Source organism: Schistocerca americana, chromosome 1 (genome assembly GCF_021461395.2).
Source record: "Schistocerca americana isolate TAMUIC-IGC-003095 chromosome 1, iqSchAmer2.1, whole genome shotgun sequence".
Classification (NCBI taxonomy): domain Eukaryota; kingdom Metazoa; phylum Arthropoda; class Insecta; order Orthoptera; family Acrididae; genus Schistocerca; species Schistocerca americana.
In genome coordinates this window covers 930,901,583-930,928,686 of record NC_060119.1, presented here as the reverse complement: position 1 = coordinate 930,928,686, position 27,104 = coordinate 930,901,583, and the positions used below count along the sequence as shown (strand labels likewise).

Genomic DNA, 27,104 nt, shown 5'->3' with positions numbered 1-27,104 from the left:
TCAAATGTTAGGAATATAGTGCATGCTGGCACTACTACTATATCAACCGTTTTCATGATGCTGTGAACTGCAGTCACTGCCTGGTCAATGGTACATGGTCTTATTTCAACTTCAGTCAGACTATCAAGCAGCCAAATGTAATTGACACCATGGGATGAATTCAGAGAGCAGTGGGGCTCCTATTTTAACAGGATGGCTGTGCAGAAATCTTGCATTAAGCAGTTTCTGTGCCTGAAAAGTACTATTCATCTCCAAAAGCAAGGTCCCATTATGCAACCAAGAGCAGGACTTCATACGACAGGCAATGGCATCTACACCCTCTTGAATAACAAATGCCGAGTCACAGGCGCAATAAAAATACTGTCAGAAATAATCTTTCAGCCAACAAGGCCTTTGTCCAAAATACTGCACATGGCGTGGAGAGGGGAGGGCAGCTATGTGCGATCAGGAGGTCAGACAGTGGGCAGGGGAGAGGTGGGGGGCATAAGTGGAAAAGGAGAGAACTAAGAAGACTGAGTGTGTTGGTGGAATGAGGGCTGTGTAGTACTGTAATGGGACAGGGAAGGGGCTGGATGGGTGAGAAAAATGACTAACCAAGGTTGAGGCCAGGTGGTTTACAGGGACTAGGCTCTATTGCAGGGGGAGTTCCCACCAGTGCATTTCAGAAAATGTTGGAGTTGGTGGGAAGGAGCCATATGGCACGGGCTGTGAGCAGTCATTGAAATGAATGATGTGTGTGGCAGTATGCTCAGCAAAAGGGTGGTCCACTTGTTCCTTGGCCACAGTTTATTGGTGGGCCATTCATGCGGACAGCTGTTGGTTGTCATGCCCCATAGAATGTACCACCATGGTTGCAGCTTAGCTTGTAGATCACATGACTGGTTTCACAGGTAGTCCTGTGTTTGATGGGATAGTTGATGTTTCTGACCAGACTGGAGTAGGTGGTGGTGGTGGCGGTGGGAGAATGTATTGGACAGGCCTTGCATCTAGGTCTATTACAGGGATGTAAGCCATGAGAAGGTGTTGGGAGCAGAGATTGTGCAGGGATGGCCAAGTATATTGTGTAGGTAGAGCATAGTCACTTGTGGTCATCACAGGGGCGAGAAGGATAGTGGGCAGGACACTTCTTATTTCAGGGCACAATGAGAGGTAGTCTAAACCCTGGTGGAGAAAGTAATTCAGTTATTCCAGTCCTGAGTGGTACTGAGTTATGAGGGGAATGCTCCTCTGTGGCTGAACAGTGGGACTTTGGGAGGTGGTGGGAGAGTGGAAAGATAAGGCACGGGACCTTTGTTTTTGTACAAGGTTGGGAGGATAATTACAGTCTGAAGGCTTCACTGAGACCCTTGGTGTATTTCGACAGGATATTTCAAGATGGACAGCTCGTCATTTCAGATGTGATGACCACAAGTGACTATGCTCTATGGAAGGGACTTATTGGTATGAAATGGTAGCAGCTGTTAAAGTGGAGGTATTGCTGGTGGTTAATAGGTTTGATATGGACAGAGGTACTGATGTAGCCATCTTTGAGGTGGAGGTCAACATGTAGGGAGGTGGCTTGTTGAGTTGAGTAGGACCAGGTGAAGCAAATGAGGGAGAAGCTGTTGGGGTTCTGGAGGAAAGTAGATAGGGTGTCCTCACCCTCAATCCAGATCACAAAGATGTCAACAATGAATCTGAATCAGGTGGGGGGGGGGGGGGGGGGGGGTAGTATTCTGGGTGTTTGGGAAGGATTTCTGTAGATGGCTCATGAATAGATTGGCAAAGGATGGTGCCATGCAGGTGCCCCTAGCCATACCCTGGATTATTTTGCTATGGTTTTTAAGGGTGCAAAACTTTTACCAACATAAGTGCCCATTCTGTGGCTTAGAGAAAGGGAAAAAAAAAAAAAAATTTCAGACGAGCAACAATGGGAGCAAAACTCAAGGAGGAGGGAAACTAAAAACGGTAGGAAATCTTAGAAAACTGCTATTGACGGTGGGTTGTTTTCCCAGAAAAAGAGCTTCAAATGACCGATGTCATCTCACACGCTGATACTCGGAAACTGCATTGGAAGGTGTTAAAAGGTTTCAGGACACCAGCCTAAACAGGAATTTACCATATGCTCCAAAACCTTACATACACTACTCGTGAGAGATGGGGCAATAGCTAGAGGGGAAATGATCATCCTTTCTAGGTTTTGGAACAGGAATGATGAGAGCTTCCCACCCTTTTCTGGAAAATGTGCTGTCAGTCCAAATTCGATTATAAAGGCAAAGGAGGTAATGCAGACTACGGTATGATAAATGCAGCAATGCAGCTTTACTACTGAGTAAAGTAATTGCCCAGGAAACTGATCATTCCTACTGGAAAAATTACAAGTATGGCTAAGTACAGAGCTAATATTTGCAGCACAGTACTTTAATATTCTGCTAGATACTAGATACTCCATCATATCCATGAGTGTCCTTAGTCTTCAGTGATTTAATTATTGACTGAGTCTGCTCCTCGTCTGTATCGCAGAGGAGTATTTCAGACATCAATCTCAGAAAGGCATTTGCCAAGCAAGTTATATGATTTCCTGTAAAAACTAAATTTTTATTTAATTCACCAGCAGTGCTCAAATAGTGATTGTTAAATACTGTACATATATCTGACTTATCAGTAACAGAAATATTTTTTACTGTGAACTGACTATATCAATCTTGTGCTGCTGACCAGGCAGTTCCTTCACAACTAACTGTATGGTTTTAATTTTATCCTGTGAATTAGCTATTCTATTTGCATACCACATATGCTTTACTTTCCTAACAACATTTTAAGCACCTTACAGTACTGTTTGTAATGGGCTACTGTAGCTTGATTGTGACTACTTCTAACATTTTGATATAATTCCCACTTTGTTCTGCACGATATCCTTATCCTACATACAGCCCAAAAGTGTACAGGCTGACCTCGTCTGTTGACTGACAGGCTGCTGACAACTGAAGAGGGTTGTAATGTGTAATAGGCAGACATCTATTCAGACCATCACACAGTAATTTCAAACTGCCTTTTACTGCTAGTGCCCCGTTAAGAACGTTCTAATGGAAAACAATTTTGAAAGCGCATGAAAAATGTGTTAAGGAAAGCATTACAGTTGTCATCTATGTTATCAGCTCTGTGAACATCCTGCCACTCTTGTTCCATGACAAGGTTTAAAAACTCTATTGCCATTGGATTAACTTTCTTACATAGTTTGTAATTACACTATGTAATCAAGAGTATCTGGAAACCTGGCTGAAAATGACTTACAAGTTCATGGCATCCTCCATCAGTAGTGCTGGAATTCAATATGGTATTGGCCCACCCTTCACCTTGATGACAGCTTCCACCCTCACAGGCATATGTTAAATCAGGTGCTGGAAGTTTCCTTGGGGAATGGCAGCCCATTCTTTATGGAGTGCTGCTCTTTGGAGAGGTATCTATGTCAGTTGGTGAAGCCTAGCACAAAGTCGGCATTCCAGAACGTCCCAAGGTCAGGCCATTAAAGTTATGTTATTGTCATGTAAGCACTCCGCCACAGGCTGTGCATTATGAATAGGTGTCCGATTGTGTTGAAAGATGCAATCGGCATCCCTGAATTGCTCTTCAACAGTAGGGAGCAAGAAGGTGCTTAAAATATCAATGTAGGCCTGTGCTGTGATAGTGCCACACAAAACAAGGGGTGCAAGCTGCCTCCATGAAAAACATGACCACACAATAACACCACTGCCTCTGAATTTTACTGTTGGCATTACACACAATGGCAGATGACATTTACTGGGCATTTGCCATACCCACAACCTCCCATTGGATCGCCACATTGTGTTCTATGATTTGTCACTCCACACAACATTTTTCCACTGTTCACTCATCCAGTGTTTATGCTCCATACACCAAGTGAGGTATCATTTAGTATTTACCTGCATGATGTGTGGTTTATGAGCAGCTGCTCGACCATGAAATACAAGTTCTCACCTCCAGCCTAACTGTTATAGTACTTGCAGTAGATCCTGCTGCAGTTTGGAATTCCTGTGTGATGTTCTGGATAGATGTCTGCCTTTTACACATTACGATCCTCTTCCACTGTCAGCGGTCTGTCAGTCAACAGACAAGGTTGGCTTGTACGCTTTTGTGCTGCACATGTCCCTTCAGGTTTTCACTTCACTGTAACATCGGCAACAGTGGTCCTAGGGATGTTTAGGAGTGTGGAAATCTCAGACAGACATATGACCCAAGTGACACCTAATCACCTGACCATGTTTGAAGTCCTCGAGTTCCCAGAGCACCCCATTCTGCTCTCTTATGATGTCTAATGATTAGTGATGTCGCTGATATGGAGTACCTGGCAGTAGGAGGCAGCACAATGCACCTAATATGAAAAACTTAAGTTTTTTGGGGTGTCCAGATACTTTTGATCACATAGTGTATATGTGAGACTTGAGTACAAAAGCCTTTTAGTGTTAAAATTTGTGCACTCACCCTTTTACTAACAGGATGCCATCAAGTAACGAAGACTGAATGAAAATATTGTATATGGCTGTGCTACTGTTCCCCTGCACCCTTGTTGGAAAAAACACCGTCTACATCAGGTCATATGAATTTATGAGATATACCAACAACCTTTCTCTTGCACAATCACATACAAAATTTATATTGAAGTCACCATATATAACTAATTTCTTGTACTTCCTATAATGTGACTCAAGAACCCTCTCTAGCTTGAGCAGGAATGCTCTGAAGTCAGAGTTAGGGGACCTATGAACAACAACAATTAGAAGTGATTCTTGAGTTTCTCCCGGCGTATTTGATAATCAAAATATCCACGGGTATGCTGCCGGTCTATAGTGTCCAACGGGCACAATATTTCGGCAATCAAACATGTCGCCATCATCAGGTGAACTGACGGACTGAGCTCCTGTGAACGTGCCGGCACGGAGATCCGTACGCTGAGCAGCCATAGCGTACGGATCTCCGTGCCGGCACGTTCACAGGAGCTCAGTCCGTCAGTTCACCTGATGATGGCGACATGTTTGATCGCCGAAATATTGTGCCCGTTGGACACTATAGACTGGCAGCATACCCGTGGATATTTTGATTAACAACAATTAGAAGTTTAGTTTCACTAAATTCAACTGTCCCTGCACAACATTCAAGTATCTGTTCAGTGCAGTGCCATGATATATCTATGGAATCAAATGGAGTACTGCTTTTTTTTTGCATACATGACCACTCCCCCCACTCTGCAAGGAACTCTTCATCCTAAAGCCTGACACATTTTGCTGTTGGCAGACACTGTGTGTGCACTGTTTTGTTCTAAATGGTGCATTTCTTTTGCAACTTAAAGTTTTATTTTGTTTTTCCCTTGTTTATGTTTTATTGCTGCATTATTGTTTTGCAGCAGCGGCTAAAATAAAATTCTTTGTTGGAGTATCAGTTCTTACCAGTCAAAACCACAAAAATTTAACTGAAAACTAAAACAATGAAAATTCCCAGGTTCTTCCCAGTTTTCTCCCAGATGAAAAAATTCCCGGATTTCCCAGGTGTTCTGGGGTGTATACATCCTGCAGACACATCCACCTACAAACCTCATCACAGTGACCCCATTCCAGAAATCCAGCATGACCTCCATTAACTCCTCAAATCCTATGCCCAGCCCAGAACCTCTCCCCAGAGTCCATCTCTCTGCTGACCCCTGCCACTCCCCACACTCTTACCTGCTACATGCTTCCTAAAGTCATTAAACCCAATCACCCAGAATGCCACATTGTGGCCAGTTACTGTTCCCCCAGTGAGAGAATCTCTGCTCTATTAAACCAACATCTTCAGCCCATTACCCGGAACCTACCCTTCTACATGAAAGATACCATCCATTTACTCCACCAGCTCCCCACAATTCTTATCATTTTACCACACAGTGCCCTGCTCTTCACTACTGGTGCCACCTCCCTTTATACTAACATGCCTAACACCAATGGCCTTACTGCTATTGAGCACTACCTTCCCTATGGCCTGACAGATTCCAAACCAACAATCTCCTTCCTACTCACCATAGCATACTATGTCCTCACCCAAAATTACTTCTCCTTTGAAGGCGTTACCTACAAAAAATCCAGGGTATGGCTGTGGACACCCTCATGGCATCATCCTATGCCAACCTATTCATGGCTCATATGAAACCTACTAACCACTGGCAACACCTCCACTTCAACAGCTACCACCATTTCATACAAAGAAGTCCCTTCAATATAGCCTAGCCACACATGGTCGCCACATCTACAGTGACAAGTTGTCCATCTTAAAGTATACCAAGGGTCTCAGTGAAGCCTTCACATACCATAATTATCCTTCCAACCTTGTACAGAAACAAAGTTCTCATGCCTGATTTTTCCAGTCTCCCACCATCTCCTGAAGTCTCATTGTCAAGCCACAGAGGAACATTCCCTTCTTAACTCAGAACCACCCAGGACTGGAGCAACTGAATTACGTTCTCCATCAGAGTTTCGACTACCTCTCATCGTGCCCTGAAATGAGATGTCTTGCCCACTGTCCTTCCTGCCCCTCTCACAGAGGTATTCCAGCATCCACTGAACCTACACAATATACTTGTCCATCCCTACACAACCCCTGCTCCCAACCCCTTCAACCCCTTACTTCGTGGCTCATACCCTGTAATGGACCTAGATGCAAGACCTATTCCATACATCTTCCTACCACCAGGTACTCCAGTCTGGTAACAATCATTACCTATCCCATCAATGGTATGGTCCTAGATGTTTATCTCCACCCCAAATATGGCTACTTAAGTACCTCTGTCCATATAAAATCTACTATCCACTGCCAACACCTCCACCTGTGAAACCAGTCATGTGATCTACAAGCTAAGCAGCAACCACTGTGCTGCATCTGTGTGGGCATGATAACCAACAAGCTGTCTGTACACATGAAAGGCTACCAATTAACTGTAGCCAAAAAACAAGTGGACCATCTAATTGTTGGGCACACTACTAAACACAGCCTTCATTTCAATGACTGCTTCACAGCCTGTTCCATATGGATCCTTCCCAGCTTTTCTGAATTGCGCAGGTGGAACTCTCCCCTGCAATATATCCTATGTTCCCGTACCCCTCCTGCCCTCAACCTTTGTTGGTCATTTCTATCACCCATCCAGACCCTTCGCTGTCCCCTTTCCAGTGCTACACTGCCTTCATTCCACAAACATACCCAGTCTTTTTAGATCTCTCCTTTCCCCTACCCCTCCCCCCAACTCTCACCTGCCCTCTGCACATAGCTGCTCTACCCTCTCTCCACCTCATCCTTGCTTGCTCCCCAGTGGCACTTCACGGGCTTCACCCCTACCCTGCTATCCCTGTCTCCCCTCCCCCTGCCGCAGCCACCTCCCTACCACCACCCAGTTGCCACTCCCACCATGTTCTACTGCTGTTGCTGCTGGTCAGTGTGGCTTCAGCTGCCAGAGTCTGCAGTCGTGTGTGTAATTCGCATTTGCATGTGTGTGTGGCGCGCATGCAAATGTGCTTGTGTGTATTTTTGACAAAGGCCTTGTTGGCCGAAATCTTGTGTTATGGTGTTTACTTATTTATCCCTTCCATGTGGTCTGATGGTACACAGTGTGTTACAGATGTCTGAAAAGATCAGTTAACATTGTTAACATATATGTTAATATATGTATCCTAATGTATTATATTTCAAAGATTGGTTGTGTTTACTTCACTCAATTGCTCAATGTTTTCAGTTTAACATAAATAGCAAGATTACTGTTCTAGGTATTCATTTATAGAGTAAAAACAGTGATACAACAAATATGACTTCACAGCTTTGCTAAATTTTATGTTATCTTTGATGGACTTAATACTAGTGGGAAGATTGTTGAACAGTTGGATGATGATGATGATTAGTGTTGTAGGGCGCACAACAGCGAGGTTATCAGCGCCCATTCCCAAAAGTTCAATTCAGAGCCGAATCGTGAGAGAAGTGGTATTGTTCAAATTGCAAGATTGGAGACAGCACATCAAAACAGGGAGATAAAACTAAAAATTAAATAGCAGTACAAACAGGGAAAAATAAGTAACGGTGGCTGAGTGACCACTTACAAATAATGGGTGACCAAACCACTGGACAGCACATTAAGACTTCAATCCCAATATTTTGGGAAGAAGGCCAGACATCACACAAAAACGTAAAACTCTAGTGACACTCGCCTCATTATTAGTTAAAAGAGAGGGTAGGTCTGGTGGGAAACTGAAATCTTCCCTCAAACCTGCATATAAAACACACTCAGTTAAAATATGCCGTATCGACAACTGTGCCCCACATGTCTGACACGTTGGTGGCTCCTCACGACGTAACAGAAAACCATGTGTCAAAGGACAATGTCCTATTCTAAGCCGTGTAAGGGCTACTTCCTCAGCGCGTCGTTGAACAGTTGGAGGCCCATGTGGAAAGCTCACTTTTTACACAATTGAGTGTATGTAAAACTAGCAGATTTGAGTTTTTCCTGGTGTTGTGTTTATGTATTTCATTATTTTTTTACGACTCTGGAGTCAGTTGGCACTATGTGGTTTCTGAAAAATTTTAGTCTTGAGAATGTATAGGCAAGGCAATGTAAGGATTTCCAACTTTCTGAAGTTTGTGCGAGTCTGAGTTTGCTCCCAGTAATAATCCTCATTGCTCACTCATGGATTTTGAATGTGTTCAGGGCAGTTGGAGAATTTCCCCAGAATATCACACCATATTTTAGGTGGGCTTGTATGTAAGCGCAGTATGCGCTGGTTAATGTTTTCAGACTAGCACACAATTTCAGTACACTCAATACATAACAGACAGTACTAATTCTGGTACTTACCTTTCCTGTATGTGTATTCCATTTCAGGTTATCTTGAACCCACAGACCCAGGAATTTGCAAACAGTGTCATTATCTATTGGCTGATTATTTATAGTGACAAGTGCCTGAGAGGCATTTGCACTTTGTGTTGTATGAAAGTTCATAGAAGCTGTCTTTTTTGGTGTTGATTGTTAATCTGTTGATTTTTAGCCCAGTTGCTGAGTTGTTCTGTGACCAAGTTCACAGCTTTTTGCACAGCCTCAATTTTTTGTTTTTTGTTTTGGTTATAGGGCGCAAAACTGCTATGGTCATTAGCACCCGGTCCGTGACTTAGGAAAAGGTAAAATACGAAAATGGAAACCAACAGCAATGGGAACGAAACTCAAAAAATTTGAGAAACTAAAACCACAAGGAAAGCTTACAAAACCACTACAGAAAGGGGTTGGTTGTCCCCAAAAAGAGCTTTAAATGACTGACATCATCTCACTGGCACTAATAAACTCGAGAACGCGATCGGCTGAGCACGTCTCATCTGCTAAAATGGACGATATTTCAGACGACAACTGTAGATGGGCGCGTAACGGAGTAAAGTAGGGGCACTCAAGTAAAAGGTGTCTTACGGTCCACAGCTGAGAGCAGTGGGGACAGAGTGGGGGAGGATCGCCGCTTAAAAGATGTCGATGGCTAAAAAGACAGTGCCCTATCCGGAGTCTAGTTAAAATTACCTCCTCCTGACGACGCGTTTGGGAGGAAGAGGTCCAAGCACAGGGAAGAGCTTTCACGTCCCGCAATTTATTATGGGGAAGTGTCGACCAATGTGCATGCCATAAAAGAACAACACAACGACATAAAACACTCCGTAGATCGGCAAAGGGAATCGGGCGAATAGCTGGCCAAAGAAGAGAGACCGCAGCCTTGGGCACTATATCGGCCGCCTCATTTCCACAGATACCAACGTGTCTGGGGATCCAGAGGAACGCCACCGAGACGCCCCCCAGGTGGAGCAAGTGTAGGCAGTCCTGAATCCGGTGGACCAGAGGGTGGAAAGGGTAGAGAGCTTGGTGGCTGAGGAGAGAGCTGAGAGAATCTGAACAGATAACTTACCGTATCCGCTGATGGCGGCAGATGTATTGGACAGCCTGGAGAATAGCGTAAAGCTCTGCAGTATAAACCAAACACTTGTCGGGAAGCCGAAATCTATTTGGGGTGTCGCCAACAACATAGGCACTCCCTACACCTAACGATGTTTTTGAGCCATCAGTGTAAATAAATGTGGCATCCTTCATTTGTGCGCATAGAGCAGAAAATGCCCAACGATAAACAAGTAAAGGGGTACCATCCTTGGTAAACTGACAAAGATAACGGAGCAGGCAGGTCCGGAGATGGAGCCAAGGTGGTGCTGTACCCCAAGTTGTGAAGAAAGTTTTAGGAAAGCGGAAGGAAAGAGAATGGAGCAGTTGACGGAAGCGGACTCCTGGTGGTAGTAGGGAGGAAAGGCGGCCTGCATACCCTAAATCCAAGGAGGTGTCGAAAAAAAATGTCATGGGCCGGATTAGCAGGCATGGAAGACAGATGGCTAGCATAACGACTCAGAAGGACTGCTCGCCGATTGGACAGCGGAGGTTCAGCAGTCTCAGCATAAAGGCTTTCCACAGGACTGGTGTAAAAAGCTCCAGACACTAAACGTAATCCACGGTGGTGGATAGAGTCGAGACGCTGAAGAATAGACGGCCAAGCAGAGGATTAAACTATGCTTCCATAGTCCAATTTCGATCGCACTAACACGCGATAGAGGCAGAGAAGGACCACTCGGTCTGCTCCCCAGGAGGTACCATTCAGGACATGGAGGGTGTTGAGGGATCGCAAACAGCGAGCCGAAAGATAGGAAACGTGTGAGGACCAGCACAGTTTTCTGTCAAACATAAGACCCAAGGATTTAGCGATGTCTGAAAACAGAAGGTTGACAGGTTCTAGATGTAAGGAAGGTGGAAGAAACTCCGTACGACGCCAAAAATTAACACAAACAGTCTTACTGGGAGAAAAGCGGAAGCCTGTTTCGATGCTCCAAGACTGGAGTCGATTGAGACAGCCTTGAAGACGTCGTTCAAGAAGGCTGGTCCGTTGAGAGCTGTAGTAGATCACAAAATCGTCCACAAAGAGGGAGCCCAAGACATCAGGAACGAGACAATCCATAATTGGATTTATGGCAATGGCAAACAGTACAACACTCAGCACAGAGCCCTGGGGTACCCCGTTTTCTTGGGAGAAAGTATGGGAGAGAGTGTTCACCCGCACTTTAAATGTGCGCTCTGCCATAAATTTGCGAAGAAAAAGGGGCAACCAACCGTGAAAGCCCCAAGAGAACAGTGTGCTGAGGATGCCTGTCCTCCAACAGGTATCGTATGCTCTCTCCAGATCAAAAAATATTGCTACTGTTTGGTGTTTCCGGAGAAAATTGTTCATGATATAAGTGGAGAGAGAAACAAGATGGTGAACTGCAGAACGATGCTTTCGGAAACTGCATTGGGCAGGTGTTAAAAGACTGCGGGACTCCAGCCACCAAGCTAAACGGCAATTCACCATACGCTCCAAAACCTTACATACACTACTCGTTAGAGAAATGGGGCAATAGCTAGGGGGGAGATGTTTGTCCTTTCCAGGTTTCGGAACAGGAATGACGATAGCTTCCTGCCATCGTCTGGGAAAAGTACTGTCGGTCCAAATTCGATTATAAAGGCGAAGGAGGTAACCCAGACAATATAAATGCAGCAACATTTGGATGTGGGTACCACCCGATCTTGGGGCGGAGGGGAGAGAAGAAGACAGTGCATGTTGGAGTTCCCTCATGGAGAAAATATTGTAGCTTTTGCGATTTTGAGAGGAGAAAGCAAGAGGTCTCACTTCCGCTGCACGTTTCTTCAGGAGGAACGCTGGCGGGTAATTTGAAGAGCTCAAAATCTCAGCAAAGTGTTGACCCAATGAGTTAGAAATTGTGACAGGGTCCACTAATGTATCGTATGCGACAGTGAGCCCAGAGACCGGGGAGTAAGTAGGCATGCCTGATAACCGTCGAAACTGACTCCAAACTACAGAGGAGACAGTGAAGGTGTTAAATGAGCTAGTAAAGAATTTCCAGCTTGCCTTCTTGCTATCGCAGATGACGCAACGGCACCGCGCACGGAACTGCTTATAGCGGATACAATTGGCCAATGTAGGATGGTGTCTGAAAACGCGAAGAGCACGTCACCACCCACGTATTGCGTCACGGCATGCCTCGTTCCACCAAGGAACTGGGGGGCGCCGGGGCAGTTCGGAGGTGCAAGGTATTGAACGTTCCGCAGCTGTAAGAATAACGTCTGTAATATGAGTGATGCTAGGAAAGTGACGGTCATCGAATGTCACTACAGACGAAAAAAGTGTCCAATCGGCTTGGGCAAACTTCCAGCGTCTCGGGTGCATATATGGCAGTTGTGGCTGCAATCTAAGGACACATGGAAAGTGGTCACTCGAGTGTGTATCAGCAAGGGCGAACCATTCGAAGGCCGAGCTAGCGGAACAGTACTGACCGAAAGGTCCAAATGAGAGAAATTTGCCGTGGAGGCAGACAAAAATGCAGGGTCCCCAGTGTTGAGGCAAACAAGATCTGCTTGGTGGAAGATGTCTATCAATAGTGAGCCACGTGGACAAGGATGTGGTGATCCCCAAAGCGGGTGGTGGGCATTGAAGTCCCCAACCAGCAAATAGGGGGGTGGAAGCTGACCAAGAAGATGAAGGAGATCAGGTCGTGCCATTGATGTGGACGTTGTAATGTATACAGTACAAAGAGAGAAGGTGTATCCAGAAAGGGAAAGATGGACAGCGACTGCTTGGAAGGAAGTGTTTAAGTGGATTGGGTGATAATGGAGAGTATTATGGAGAAGAATCATGAGTCCCATGTGCTGGAGTGCCTTCAACAGAGGGGAGATCAAATCGGACTGACTGAAAATGAGGGAAAACAAAGCTGTCGTGGGGACGCAGCCTCGTTTCCTGAAGACAGCATATGACCAGCGAGTAGGATCTTAAGAGGATCGTCAATTCATCCTGATTGGCTCTAATGCCGTGGATATTCCAATGGATAATGGACATAGGGTGAACAGAAAATGGAAGAATGTGACCAAGGTTGCCATCAACTCAACGACTGCCCAGAGCCTGTGACCGACAGCGTAGAATGGCTCTCAGCCGAAGGCAGAAGATCCTGATCCATAGGTTGTTCAGGAGCAGCTCCTGCCACCAGCGATCGGCCAGTTGATCGGCCACCAGCCGTGCACCTCGGCGACACAGAAGACGGCCGAGGGCAGTTACTGTCAGGCGGTGCTGTAGATGAGACACGCCGTGGCAGAGAAGGAGAGGAACTGGGTTTCTTATCAGCCTTCTTGGAAACATGATGTTTAGATGAAGGAGGAACCAATGGTTGTGAAGTTGGGGGTACATAAAAAATTTTCATGAGTATGATCTTTTTTGGAAGTCCGGGTGTCTGACTTTTGGGATTGAGATTTAGCAGAACCCGATGAAGGGTGAGCCATAGAGTGAGCAGGCGAAAGTGGGGAGGTGGAATGTGCGATCTTTGCGCTGGCCGATCTGACGACCGTGTCACAAAAGGTGAGATCACAAGTCTGCGTGGCCTTCCTCCTTTGTTGGCAGAGGAGAGGCAAGGACAGTGCTGTATCTTCCTGTCTGTGGCACAGTGGGCTTTTGACTGGTGAATAATTTTCTAGCAGCAAAGGTCAACACCTTTTCCTTCACTCTGATTTCCTGAATGAGCTTTTCATCTTTAAAAATGGGGCAATCTCGAGAGGAAGCAGCGTGGTCACCCATACAGTTGATGCAATGAGGGGACGGAGGGGGACAAGCACCCTCATGGGCATCCTTGCCACACGTAACATATTTGGCCGGGTTGGAACAGGACTGGCTGGTATGATTGAACCGCTGGCACCGATAGCAACGCGTAGGGTTTGGGACGTAGGGGCGAATGGAAATTATCTCCTAGCCCGCTTTTATTTTCGATAGGAGTTGAACTCTGTCAGATGTCAAGAAGACAGTACGGGTTGAAACGATGTTCGTGTCAACCCTTTTCATAACTCTATGAACAGCCGTTACGCCCTCGTCAGACAGATAGTGCTGAATTTCCTCGTCAGACAATCTGTCGAGGAAGCATGTATAAACTACTCCTAGTGAGGAATTTGAAGTGCAGTGCGCTTCCACCCGGACAGGGAAGGTGTGGAGCAGTGAAGTACGCAGCAATTTTTGTGCCTGGAGGGCACTGACTGATTTTAACAACAAGGTGCCATTCGGAAATCTGGAACAAGACTTTACAGGACCTGCAATTGCATCGACACCTTTCTGAATAATGAAAGGGTTGACCGTAGAGAAGTCGTGACCTTCGTCAGACCAAGAAACAACAAGGAACTGTGGCAACAATGGAAGAACTGTCTGTGGCTGAGACTCTGTGAACTTACGTTTGTGAGCAGACATAGTGGAAGATGAGGAAACCATTGCGGAAGAATCCCTCCATGATTACCGGCGTCTCCGATGGCGCGCTCCTACCTTGTGGGGGCCCTCTCTGAGGGCACTCCCGCCTTAGGTGATCGTTCACACCTCAGGTCACACCTCCTCTTTGAGGCTTTGAGGACTACAGTTGTGTGATCAGCAAATAATATTGTTTTGTGTGCACATCTACATTCAGGCTCAAGTCATTAATATACACAGTCATTAATATACACAGTCATTAATGTACAGGAGGAAAAGTATAGGTCCAACACTGAGCCCTGTGGTACATCTTTCTTTGCAGTTTTATTACGCGATAGGATTTCAATTATTGAGTTGGTTTGTCTATTAGTGTATTTCATGCTGACACACTGCATCCAATTGGTTAGGAATGAAGCGATCCAATTGCTTGCAATTCCTCTGACACCATAGTGTTCTATTTTTTCCAGCAATATTTTGTGGTCAACAGTATCAAAAGCCTTTGACAGATCCAGAAATATGCTGGTTATGGACTGTTTTTTATCTAGCAGATCTAATAGCATATTTATGCAATCACATACTGCAGTTTCAGCAGATTTGTTGCTTCTGAACCCACGTAGAGCTAAACTTCGTATTTTTTTCCTTCAATGGAGTCCATCAGTTTTTTGTGCATTATTTTTTCAAAAACTTTGGAAAAGCAGGATGAGACTGAGATAGGCCTGTAGTTATTCGTATCTTTATTATCACCTTTTTTTGAAGACAGGATTACCTTAGAAAGTTTCAGAGCTTCAGGGGAAGTACCTGCCTGGAAAGAACAGTCACAGAGGTGAGTTAATGGTTCAGTAATCGTGTGTACACAATTTTCTGCCGACAGCTGCTGGGATACCATCAATTCCAGTTGATTATGAATTTTTTAACTCTGAGGGCTTTTGCAACATTATTTTCAGTGACTTCAGTAATGAAAATTGACTCTGCATATGTGATATTTTTTGGTTTGCTGGTTGGTAGTTTGTGTTTGGATTATTTTTGACCAATTTTTCAGCTATGCTCGTAAAGAATTTGTTGAAAGTTCACCACAACTTTGGGATTAGATATAGATTCATTGTTGAGTTTGATTTCTATGTTCATGTGTGTAGCTTTGATTTCCCCCCTTTCACTTTTCATAATACTCCACATTGCTTTTACTTTATTGCTGGATTTGTCAATGTACTCATTTTGCCTGTCTTATCACTCTTTTTAGGATACATGTGTAGTTTTTATAGTATTCTGTTAGTTGGGGAGTCACTACTTTGTTTACATAACATGTGGAGTATTATTTTATGTTTGCAAGAGATTTTTATAGCTGGTGTAATGCAAGTCTTGTTTCTCTTATTATTATTATTATTATTATTATTATTATTTATTCTTACTGGTTTTTGTGGAAAAGCCTCTTCAAAGTGGTGGATCATTGTGTCAAGAAATATATTGAATTTCATGTTGACATCATTGGCTGTGTACATCTCTGTCCACTTTTCTTTACTGAGGAGGGCATTTAGCTTGTTCATGTTATCGAGTGGAAAACCTTCATATAGTTTTGGGTGGCACTGGGTTGGAGTTATCTTTGCTAACATCAACCTTTAGAATGACAGCTTGGTGGTCGCTGAATCCTGCATTGTATACTTCTATTGTTGGGTTAACTTTATTTCTATTTGCAAACATTTGATCTAGAACTGTCTTGGATCTGGGTGTTATTCTAGTGGGCTCGTTTACAAGGCCATGTAGATAATAAGTTTTTGCAATGTTAATCAATGTCTCCCTGTTTCTGTTGTGGGTGAGAGTCTATACTAAAGCCACTACATATAATTACATCCTGTTTCCACTGACTTATTTAGGATAGAAACAAGTCCATTTGTAACATAAAATCATTAATACTACTGGAAGGGGGGGGGGGGGGTTAGTTAAATTGTAGCTACAATTAGATTTAGATTTGTAAGCTTTATGGATGCAGATTCAAAGATCTTGTCTTTTCCTATTTCCTTTAGGGTAGGATGTGGGCTATATTCAATGTGCTGTTTTATGAAGATGGCAATCCCACCATGTCAATCATTTGATATGGAGTAGTGTTCACACAATTTGAAATTTGGTAGTGAGATTAATGTAACTACATCAGTGCAGAGCCAGTGCTCTGCTAGACATACTACTGAGATATCAATGAGTTTACTGCTCAGCAAAATGCTTAAGTTTTGCTGTGTAAGGATTGGACATGGTGATAATAGATTTTCAGGTCTGAGTGCGGTTTACTCAGGGGTCTCAAAGTCATGTTTACTGTGTCACTGACCTTTAGTTTAAATTGTGCTGTATTCCAGAAATTTGGCTTCCGAGCAGTTGTGCTGGTTCTGTTGTTTGTCCTTGGCAGCCAACTCATCTTCCAGGTGGTACTGAAAACTATCCACATGCACATCACACTGCTGAAGCATCACTGTCATTTTGGGGGGCTGTGTCGATGTTCACCATCACATTATTGATACTTTCAGGTTCCTGACCTTTTTGAGGGGTCAGGGGGTTTGTTTCGTCTGTGACTGACCCATTTGTCTAGTGTAATTTGCACAGTATGGCCACTATTACTCTTTATTTCCCATCTTGTTTGTCTTGATCCAATTGCTTATAAGCGTCCGTTTATGGTTTCTGTCTTTTGGTTTCTTATTGTCTTCCATAGTTGCAGGAAGGCCAATCTATTGCAGATAATCTCCTTGCCACATTTGTTTAGGTGGAAACCATGTGTCGTGAAGTGGTTTCTCACTGGTCTCTCCATTTCAAAATTCACAGCAATTCTTTTTTGTATGCATGTTTTGCTAAATTCAGTGCTTTTATCAGGTGGAGGTTTGCAGTATTAATTTTACTATTTAAATTATGAACATCATATCTCATTGCTATAGGATGGATAACGATATTCATTTTGTGACTTAGAGCAAGTATTGGTTCCAGTGGTTCTACCACGTGTTTTATCATTAGAGCAAGATGTTTGTGTCATTAGAACCCCCCATCACAATCAAAGTATCGCGTACTGAAGGTTCTTGCCAAATTTTCTGTGTTTTTACCACCTCTTTAGTGGAGTGCCAGGTTTTACTATGCTTTTTACCTGGTATGAGGGCCCTATTTTGTCTTGCAGTATTTGAGCACTATCTCTTCCACGACACACTTAATATTAGTACTTTCTTTTTTTCCAAGAATTTTCTTGCTATGTAATGTTCTGGAATTTCTTTAGTTTTTGTCCTGCACGTATATTGGTGCTTGTGCAATTACATTCACTGGTGGATTACTCCTACATTGTGTGGCGGATTGTTCACTTTAGGTTAATTTTTGCGTAAGATCTTGTGCAACGTTAGACTATTGACCTTGCTAGCATCTTGCACCAGGTGGTTATCAGAAGTTACAACTCTATAACCACTTTCTGGATCCATTTCACATAGGCCTACCATCATATTAGCTTTGTTTTCCGTGGCAGTTTTCACGGGGCTGCGATCACACATGGTGCTAGACAACACATTATTTCTGTTAGGATTCAGCATTGCATTCTGAGCATGATTTACAGCTAGACTATTTCTCATAGTATGCTGTCCCATCAAACGCCAGTTCTTGTTACCAGTATCTACATTCGGGTTGCAGATAACGAGTTCATTATTCATGGGTTTATTGGCTACTGCCAGTTGAAGTTCATTACACTTCACTAATAGTTCTTGATACTTTACCAGTAGGCTTTCATGCTTGAGGCTGAGGACCATTATTTCTTGTTTCAATGACATAATTAAGTGATTCTGCATTTTTAGAGTATTGTTTACTTTGGATTCTGTAGCTAGTATGATGCATTGGCAGCATGTCCTCTGATCTTCATTATTAAAGTATTTCATTTTTCATAGCACCAGTAATTACAGTTAATACACAGAATACCTCGTATAACTCTTTTGAACATATTTTGCACTTATTACCATCGAAATTTGTTGGAACTGTAGGATCGGCAATTTGTGCACTTTTACCCAGTCCCATCACAAAAACGTGCCTATCTGCAACTCTGCATCTCCCCTACATTGTGAGTAGCAACTTCCGTTTTCATAATATTGTTACATTCCTTGCTGGATCTTCCATTGTTTGAAAACTGCAGTGGTCTCCTTGATTGTGCAGAGTTTATTGCAGTAGCTCTCCAGATGCCACTCCATTTCCGGGCAAAGAGAGAATTTTGATGTATCTGCATATTTGCACTTAGAATCATGAAGGGAATGGCGTAAGTAACTGCCTCTTTAGTCAAATGGTCAGCCAGCTCATTCCCTGGGATGAACACACACCCAGAGGAAGGAGAGAGATAGTCACGGGTACTGAGTTCAAAGAGTGACAAGAGTAGCATCAGTCTACAACCTGTAAGCTGCTCATTGAGTCGGTACATAAACACTGTAGAGGGAGGCATGAACAACAAAATGGTGGGCCCTGTTAATGGCTAGCAGCTCTGATGTGAACACATTACATAATCCTGGCAAGTAAATGGTTTTCCATGCCAGTAGGGGACGTAAAAGTGCTTGCCACCTTATCTATCATTTTAGAACCATCAGTGAAGTTAGTAACACCCTGGAACTCGTTAAGGATGGAATGCAGAGGACGCCACAATATCATAGAGGCAACAGAGACCTTAGAACCCTGGAATAGGTCAGTCCTAATCTGTGGTTGAGGCACCATCCACATTTTGGAGGGAGAAAAAGCCATGGGAGAGGGCCCATGCAGAGGCCCATCAGATGACACCTTGGAGCTGATGTTCAGGAAATGCTAGCAAGTGGGAGCTGCACCAGATGCAAACATCTTCAACATACTATGCCAGGGTAACTAGAGGCCTAAGAGACATTCCAAGCCCATTGATGGTGATGAGAGCGACACGTAACACAGAACACTGTGGGCTACTGTTGTTCTGGATTTGAGGTATTCCGAGTGAAGCATCAACTCGCACCTGGAAGAGCTGGTGGTATATAAACTCTTGAATAAAAATTGGAAGGGATCCGTGAAAGCTCCAGTCATGGAGGATAACTAAATTGTGATGGCACCAAGCCATGTTGTGTGCCTTATATAGGTCAAAGAAGACCGTGAGAAGGTTCCTGTGCTTAGTAAAAGCCTGTCAGATTGCCATTTCAAATCTGAGTAAATTGTCAGTTGGAGACTGTGGCCTCCTTCCTGGTATCCACACTGATGTAGTGACAAAAGGCCCTGAGATTCGAGTACCCAACATAATCTGAAGCTAACCATCCACTCTAGCAGGTTACAAAGTACGTCGGTCCGGCTAATTGGGCAGTACCATCTAGAGATGCTGGGTTATTCCTGGGCTTAAGGATGGAGATAATTATGCTGTCTTGCCATTGCGAGGGGAAGGCACCCATGAGTCAAATGCGGTTGAAGATCCTGAGTAGATGTTGCCTCTGGGTAGCATCCAAGGGCTGGAGCATCTGGTTGTGAATGGAATCTGGGCCTTAGGCTGTATCATGCAACTAGGTAAGAAGCTGCAAGAATTCCCACTCAATGAAGGATTCATTACAGGATTCAGATTGGTGGGGGGTTGAAACATAGTGGGGTTTCGTCAGCTCCTCGTTTCTATCAGAGAGGTAGCAGGTTAAGGGGATATTGATGTTGCCTTAAGTGTGTCGTGAGGTGTTCTGCAAAGACCAGTGGATCAGTACACAGAACACCCTGTATGATAAGATACTGGACAGTTTATTGTTGCTGGTGGACCAGTAGCCTAGTGAACTTGGACCAAATATGCGATGAAGAGGCATACATCGCCAGGAAGGAAACATAGCATTCCCAGCATTCTTTTTACTCTGCTTAATAAAGCAGTGAGCCTTGGCATGGAGATGCTTGACATAATGAGGTTGGTCTGTGAAGAGTGGTATTTAAATCATTGCAGCACCTGCTGACTGTCTTTGATACTGACATGTCCTTGGTCCAGAACAGTACTGGTTGACAAGGTTGGTTGGTTGGTTGGTTGGTTGGTTGGTTGGTTGGTTATTTTGGGGAAGGAGACCAGACAGCGAGGTCATCGGTCTCATTGGATTAGGGAAGGACGGGGAAGGGAGTCAGCCGTGCCCTTTGACAGGAACCATCCCGGCATTTGCCTGGAGCAATTTAGGGAAATCACAGGAAACCTAAATCAGGATGGCCGGACGCGGGATTGAACAGTCGTCCTCCCGAATGCGAGAGTTGACAAGGGAGACTGGATAGGGGGATAGCCACACCGGCAGCGTGAAGAAGAGTAGCTGAGACATCCCGTGTGACCATAATGCAGTCAGAGAGAGGTATCTAAGTGCACAGCAGACATACATGAAGGCCTATTGGCTCTGCAGAATGCCCAACGTGATGGCCTGGTAGCAACAGTGGAATGATAGAATCACAGGAGAGTGCACTGTCACAATGATCATCATGGGGTGACTAATATAAGGAAGCCATGAGAGCAGGGGAGAAGATATTGGGATCGATAGCAGATAAGACGCTACAAGCAGCACTGAAGAGGGTAGGGGAACCATCATTAAGAAGACGCAAATCAAAGTTTGTAATAAGTTGGCCAATTAGAAGACCCCTACCCATCGAAGTGGCACTCCCCCACAGTGGGTAATGTTCATTGAAGTTCCTGAGAAGGTGTACAGGGGCAGAATTTACTATTTTAAGGTAGGCAGGTCAACATAAGTGGCTTACCTGGAGGGAGGTAGACATGGCAAATAGTGATTGCTGGGGTACTTTGCACTTTTACTGTAATTGCTTCCAGGTTGGTATGGAAGGGGTTCCAGTCACTGATGAAATCTGTGAGAACCAAAGAGCAGACGCCTACAGATGCTATCGTGGGGACAGCACGGTTCCAATTGAACACCTGATGAGCACAAAATGTTGGAGGGTGGTCATCACAGATGAGTGTTTCTTGAAGAGCAAGACAGACTGCAGAATAAGAGGAAACAACCTGTTGTATTTCCAGTAGGTGGTGGTGATATCTGTCTCAATTCCACTGGATTATCATGTGGCAAGAGTCCATGTTAGATATAAAGAAGCCGATTAGAGGTCATGTCATTGGATCAGTGGTCAACATTGATGAGAATGTAGTGACATCCATAAATAAGATGTCAGACTCAAGTTGCAAAGAGGAGAGATGGAACCTCTATTGGCATTGGGAGGGAGGAGGCAACTTCTTGTCAGGCTGAGGAGGGCAGGTCACAGAGGGAAAGCAGGATTCTGCAAGATCTGAAAATGAAAGAGAGCAGGCAACCTTCGGGTGCACAAACGGTGTGTCCTTGGCTGAATTGTGAGAGCAGACCTCCGGCCTGAAACACACCGGCGGCAGGGGTTCAGGAAGGCAGGGGAGAGCACTATCACTGGTGAATGCTGAAGAAGGGGTGGGCACTTCTTCAGCCAGGGATCTAGCACATGGAGGGAAGGGGGAACTGCAAGGGAGGGGGAGGGGGATGGGCCTGGGGTAAGGGAAAGGTAGGAGGGGGAAAGGGTGTAACAGAGGCAAAAGTAGAAGAAATCAACACTGGGTTGAAGTGGTCATAGTTTTGGCAAGTCTCAGCACAAGAAAGATGATCCAGAGACTTGGACCTTCTTTTCTTTGTTGTAAACTGGGCAATCTGGCAAGCGTGGAGAATGGTGATCATGACAGTTGACACATGCAGATAGCAGAACCAGGGGCTTCCCTTGTGGAGTGATTGGCCACTCTCACTACACAGAGGGTGTACCGTACAGTGTGAAGACATGCCCAAAATGCAAGCACCGAAAGCACCTCATGGGTAGACGGATGCATGGCTTCAAGTCACATTGGTAACACATAACCTTGACCACCACTGTAAGGGTTTCACCTCAGAAAGCCAGACTAAAGACAACAGTATTGGCGTGGTTGTCTTTACGGCTGCCCTTCTGCACATGTTGAACAAAATGAATTCTTCACTGCTTCAGGTTAGCCCAGAGTTCATCAGTTTGCAGGGCGAGGTCCCTATGAAAAATCACTCCCTGGACCATATTCAAAGACTGGTGAAGTGTAATGAATACCAAGACATCATCAAGGTCTCTCAAGCATGAAGGGCTGCACACTGGGTGGTAGAAGCAGCTTTGATCAATAGGGAAGCCTGACCACATCTTACTGAGGCACTCAACTTGTCCTCGATATTATCCACAATAAACAACAGCTCTGTGGCAATGATTGTGTCCCAATCTGTCCTAGAACAAACCAGGTAGTGAAGAAGTATTTCATCTCAAGAAACTGAGCCTGGCCTGCCTCCCAGGGTGTAGCTAGGGAAGGGAAGGCTGCAGGGTCATATGAAGCAGTATTCAAAAAACTGATACCACTGTTAAGATATTGCCATAGGAGAATGGACAGATTTTTGCAGATTGACACACTTCATGCACCAAGCATCCATCCTAATACCACCCACTCCAATCGGGTTCTCCCCATGGGCGCCACCCAGCCACAGCAATGGCCATTTTGCCCAGTTCCGATGCTTGATGATGATAAACAACCACTCCTTGGCACACATGGTGAGGGAACAGTTCAGATATCAGAAGTGTGATCCAGTCATTTCATGTCCAATCACACAGGGTCACATCACCCATCATCTATGATTTGCAAGAAACTTTGCACATTTGCTTATACTTATAAGAACTTGTGCAAAATCTCTCTCTCAGACTAGAACTTTTTTGTATCGAATTTTAAATGTAATGATATTCTGATAACTGGGTGGTACTTATCTACATAAATGCCCATAACTCAGGTGCTTAAGAAACTTTTGTTTTGGAATTTTCATAAGTTAAGAAAAGCACATAACAGACATGTAAATATGTAAGCAGTAAAGTTACAAAGAACAATACAAAAAAATTACATCATTGTTCAGAAGATCATTCAAATCAGATTATGTAAACTGACAACCTAAAGTAAGGCTCCCTCATGTAAGTACAGAGCAAGAAGTTACAAATTTAAGGGACATATTTTCATTACATGGATTAATTTTGTTTAGGGCATCAAATTAGCATCTTTAAACAACAATTATTCTAGGCACATTAATGTTTATTGAAAATGTACACTGACTTTAGTACCATCCACATATCTTAAAACATCGTGCACACAGTTTTTGGCCTGGTTTTACACAGATTTTTTAGCAGTTAATGTTTTGGAGAAAGCAAGCCAACTGACCACAAAGATTTAACAGTGTGTTCTTTGAAAGAATCACAACCAGTTCTTTGATGACTTTCAAAAACTTTTAAGCAATAGTATCTGTGATGTTCACATATAGCAGCACTTCCTTGATCTTGTGGAAAGCTTGTATTGGATTGTAGCAATATCAAATCTTGTTGGTCTTCACTCACCTGCTCAACTATTTTCTGTACAGTTTTCACTAAGGTGAAGGTTGTCAAATGACATTGTACTTTCAGTAATTTTCCAACAGAGCATGAATTCACATTTTCCATTGAATTAACTGATAATTCACTTAAAACATATTTATACAAGTGGAATGATAGGGCACCATAAACAAATATGAGCTGTCTCACAGAAAAACTGAGCAACTGAGGCCAAATAAAATAATTATTGCTTGTCAGTTATTCTCAATGATGAATTTCAGCAATTGTTGCATTGTCTTCAAGCTCAAAGATTTCAAACAAGCTACTGGTGTCTAAGAATACTTTTCATCACTGATCAAGTGATTGGCTGAATATGTAAATCATGAATATTATTGTCTTTAAAAAATGACTATTACTCAAATGAAAGGAAATAAATTTTCACACTTAAAGTTAACGTGCCTCTCTAGAATCAGTTATACTTAAATGTGCTAATTTGATACCCTTGCATCTGAGGCAGTGAGAGAGTGAGTGGATACTTTCTTAAAATGACCCTTTTCTATCACAGCTAAATGGTACTTTGATTTCATATATGTCAATTAGCAGAAGCCCCATTAAATTTATTTTATTAGGAAGCTTACAATCTAGGGATTATTTAAGACTAAAATCAGGTTCCCATCAGGTTGGAGGACTGTAAAGCATTTTTCCACATCCTCTCAATTTTTCTGGAATCTAAAATTAAAAATGTTCTTTGTAACTTCACTGCTTCAATAACTGGATATCTGTTAACTATATGCCTTGCCTTACTTCCGAAAAAAGATTCCAAATCATAAGCTTCATAAACGCTTGAGTTATGGGCCTTTATGTAGATCAGTACCAATTTTAATTGACATTTTCACAGAGCCCTGTTATCAGAATACCACCACATTTAAAATTAAATATAAAATAAAGTTGTAGTGTGAGACCAAAAAAATTTTGCAGAAGTTCCTGTGTTATAAACATATTTTGACGTGGAATGACCCATCCTTGTGTTGTCGGGGGCTCAGCCAGATGGGTACATAACAGCCCCACCATAATGGACTGGCTACACATGCTGGTGACCTAGCATGGCAGTGGGGGCTAGAGCAGACAAGAAACCAAAATAGCCCACACAAAAGACAGAAAATTTAGAAATGGAGGTCGAATTGCAAGGAGGGATTAAAATGCCAAAAAGGGTGAAATAATAGGCAAGAGAAACAAAACTGCTAGGAATACAAGGAGCCAGATGGATAGGAAGGTCAACATAAATCAGAATACAGAGATGGGAAGGAGGGGGGCAGCAGGGAAGGAGCAAGAATTGGGAGGGATACAGTGAAGGAAATGCATTCCAGAAAGGAAGAATGGGCTGCAATAGCTCAGGACCCCATGTGCACTATGCACAGACTCATGTAAGAACCATGAACCCTCTGGGAATAGGGGAAGGAAGCCCTTCTACCTTATTACCTGCTCCCTTTTATGTCTCCTCATTCTTGTTGTGTGCTGCACTCTGAGAAACGCTTTGATCGAAAGCTAAACGTGTACAGTTTTCATTGTGCCTGTTTACAACTCAGCCTCTCATCTTTACAGTAAGCAGCAATCCATATCCTTTTCCAGTATTTTTGATATTCAAACCTGGAGTTTACATTGTTTGATTTTGCTCTGTAATTTAAAATTTTGCAAAAACTGTGAGATTCTTTAAACAGGCATTGTTAACATGTTACAGTTTTAACTTCCTTGCAGATTTCTTATCAGTGCACACTCCACTGCAAAGTAAAAATTCATTCTGGAACGTCACAATTACCACCAAAACAGTTCTGTATGCCAGAAATTATTGTTCATGTACTTAAGTTGGACTGAATTCCCTGTACATAGTTGACCTAGTGTGTGTGATAATGAAATTTCTTAGACACAAGCTGCTGATTGTTAAGGTGCTGTGTGACAAATATTCTGTAGGTGAAATTAGACATATGCAGTATTTATTGCCTTTAAAATCATTTAAGCATCCCTCTGCCAATAGGTGCATTTAAGTTCAACCGTGTCCAGAAAAAGGGAAAGGGTAGTTCTTTGAAAATTTGTGTTAGAGGGTTTGACATTCAAGTAACTCTCTACAATCTTTGCTTCCCATTATAGTGAAATTTATGTGGTGATGAGATGATATACAGCTGTTTCTCATGATTAGATATTAGAGCATTAATTTAGTCAATGATAAAATGAAATAGGTATTTTTGAAAACATTTTGAACAACAGCATGTTTCCCACATTATGGTGGATAATAAAAATTCAGTACTTTTAGAGACAGGAGCATTATGTTAATAGCCTCTGAGGAAGAAAATAACAGTTCTGAAATCTAGGACCATTCTCTTTCTATATTTGTGAGCATCTATTGGCTTTACTCAGAATGTTGCTTTTGAAAGGCAAGTACTGAACAGCCATACTGTCTGTCTATGGGTTTTCTCAAGTGAATAGCCTTTGATACAATTAAAATATGTTTTTGGTTTGGTTTTCTGATCACATTAACATTATTTTGACTAGTTAGAGAGTGTGTTGCATGCCTGGTGCATTCACACAAAAATCTGTCAAGTGTTACCCATCATGATTCAGGAAGAATAGAAATAGGTCACCCTTGATAGCAGCAAAAGCAACTGCTGAACCCTTCTGTTTACATAGTTCATATGCTTAGAAATAAATTAGTGAGAGATACAATACTTATTTATATTGGTACAATTTTCTCCATTCTTTCTACATAATTTTCAGTGGAGCCGTCCTGTTACCTGCTGTAAGGTATTGCATGAGAACTTTTCCTTATTGCTAAGTTACAACTTTAGAGGAATACATTCTTATTTTTGAATTTTCTGGCCAGTACCAGTAATTTCTTTTATCATTTTAATTTGTTACTGTATATTTCCCAAATTATATTGAATAGATCACTATGAACTCTTGTTGTTCTTGGAAGTACGATTTTTATAATTTCTTTACATCTATAGCATAGTGCACATTCTGTCAATGTTGTAGCCAAGTATCTGTAATGTAGTGATAAACTTTTTTCCAGTTCTGTTTCCTTTATTTCAGCCCTTCTTTATTATGGAAATTTGCTGGATGCTGTCATTTATTTGCTTCACCAAGCTGTATGTCCCTCTCTTGCCGCCTCCTCTTTTACACATGTTTGTCTCACTATTATTAAACCAAATTGCCCCCATTACCATCTCAATTTCAGAATACAATTTTATGAACTATTCCTTTTAACCATCACACACTACACAATATTGTTGGACTGCATCAATACTGAAGTTTTTTTTGTCAAATATTCACTTAATTCATAGATTTGTAATGCCATCATGGACTAGCAAGAAACTACAAACCAGAATTATATTGACAATTTTAGTTTAGTCTGCAGACAATAATAGTTTGTTTATCACC

At 43.0% G+C, this 27,104-nt stretch overlaps 1 protein-coding gene across 1 annotated transcript in view; it reads right to left on the bottom strand.

Moving 5' to 3' along the window:
- The window catches only part of LOC124615388, a 226,368-nt gene that overhangs the window by 28,988 nt on the left and 170,276 nt on the right, over positions 1 to 27,104 (bottom strand). The gene's annotated exons all lie outside the window — the stretch shown is intronic.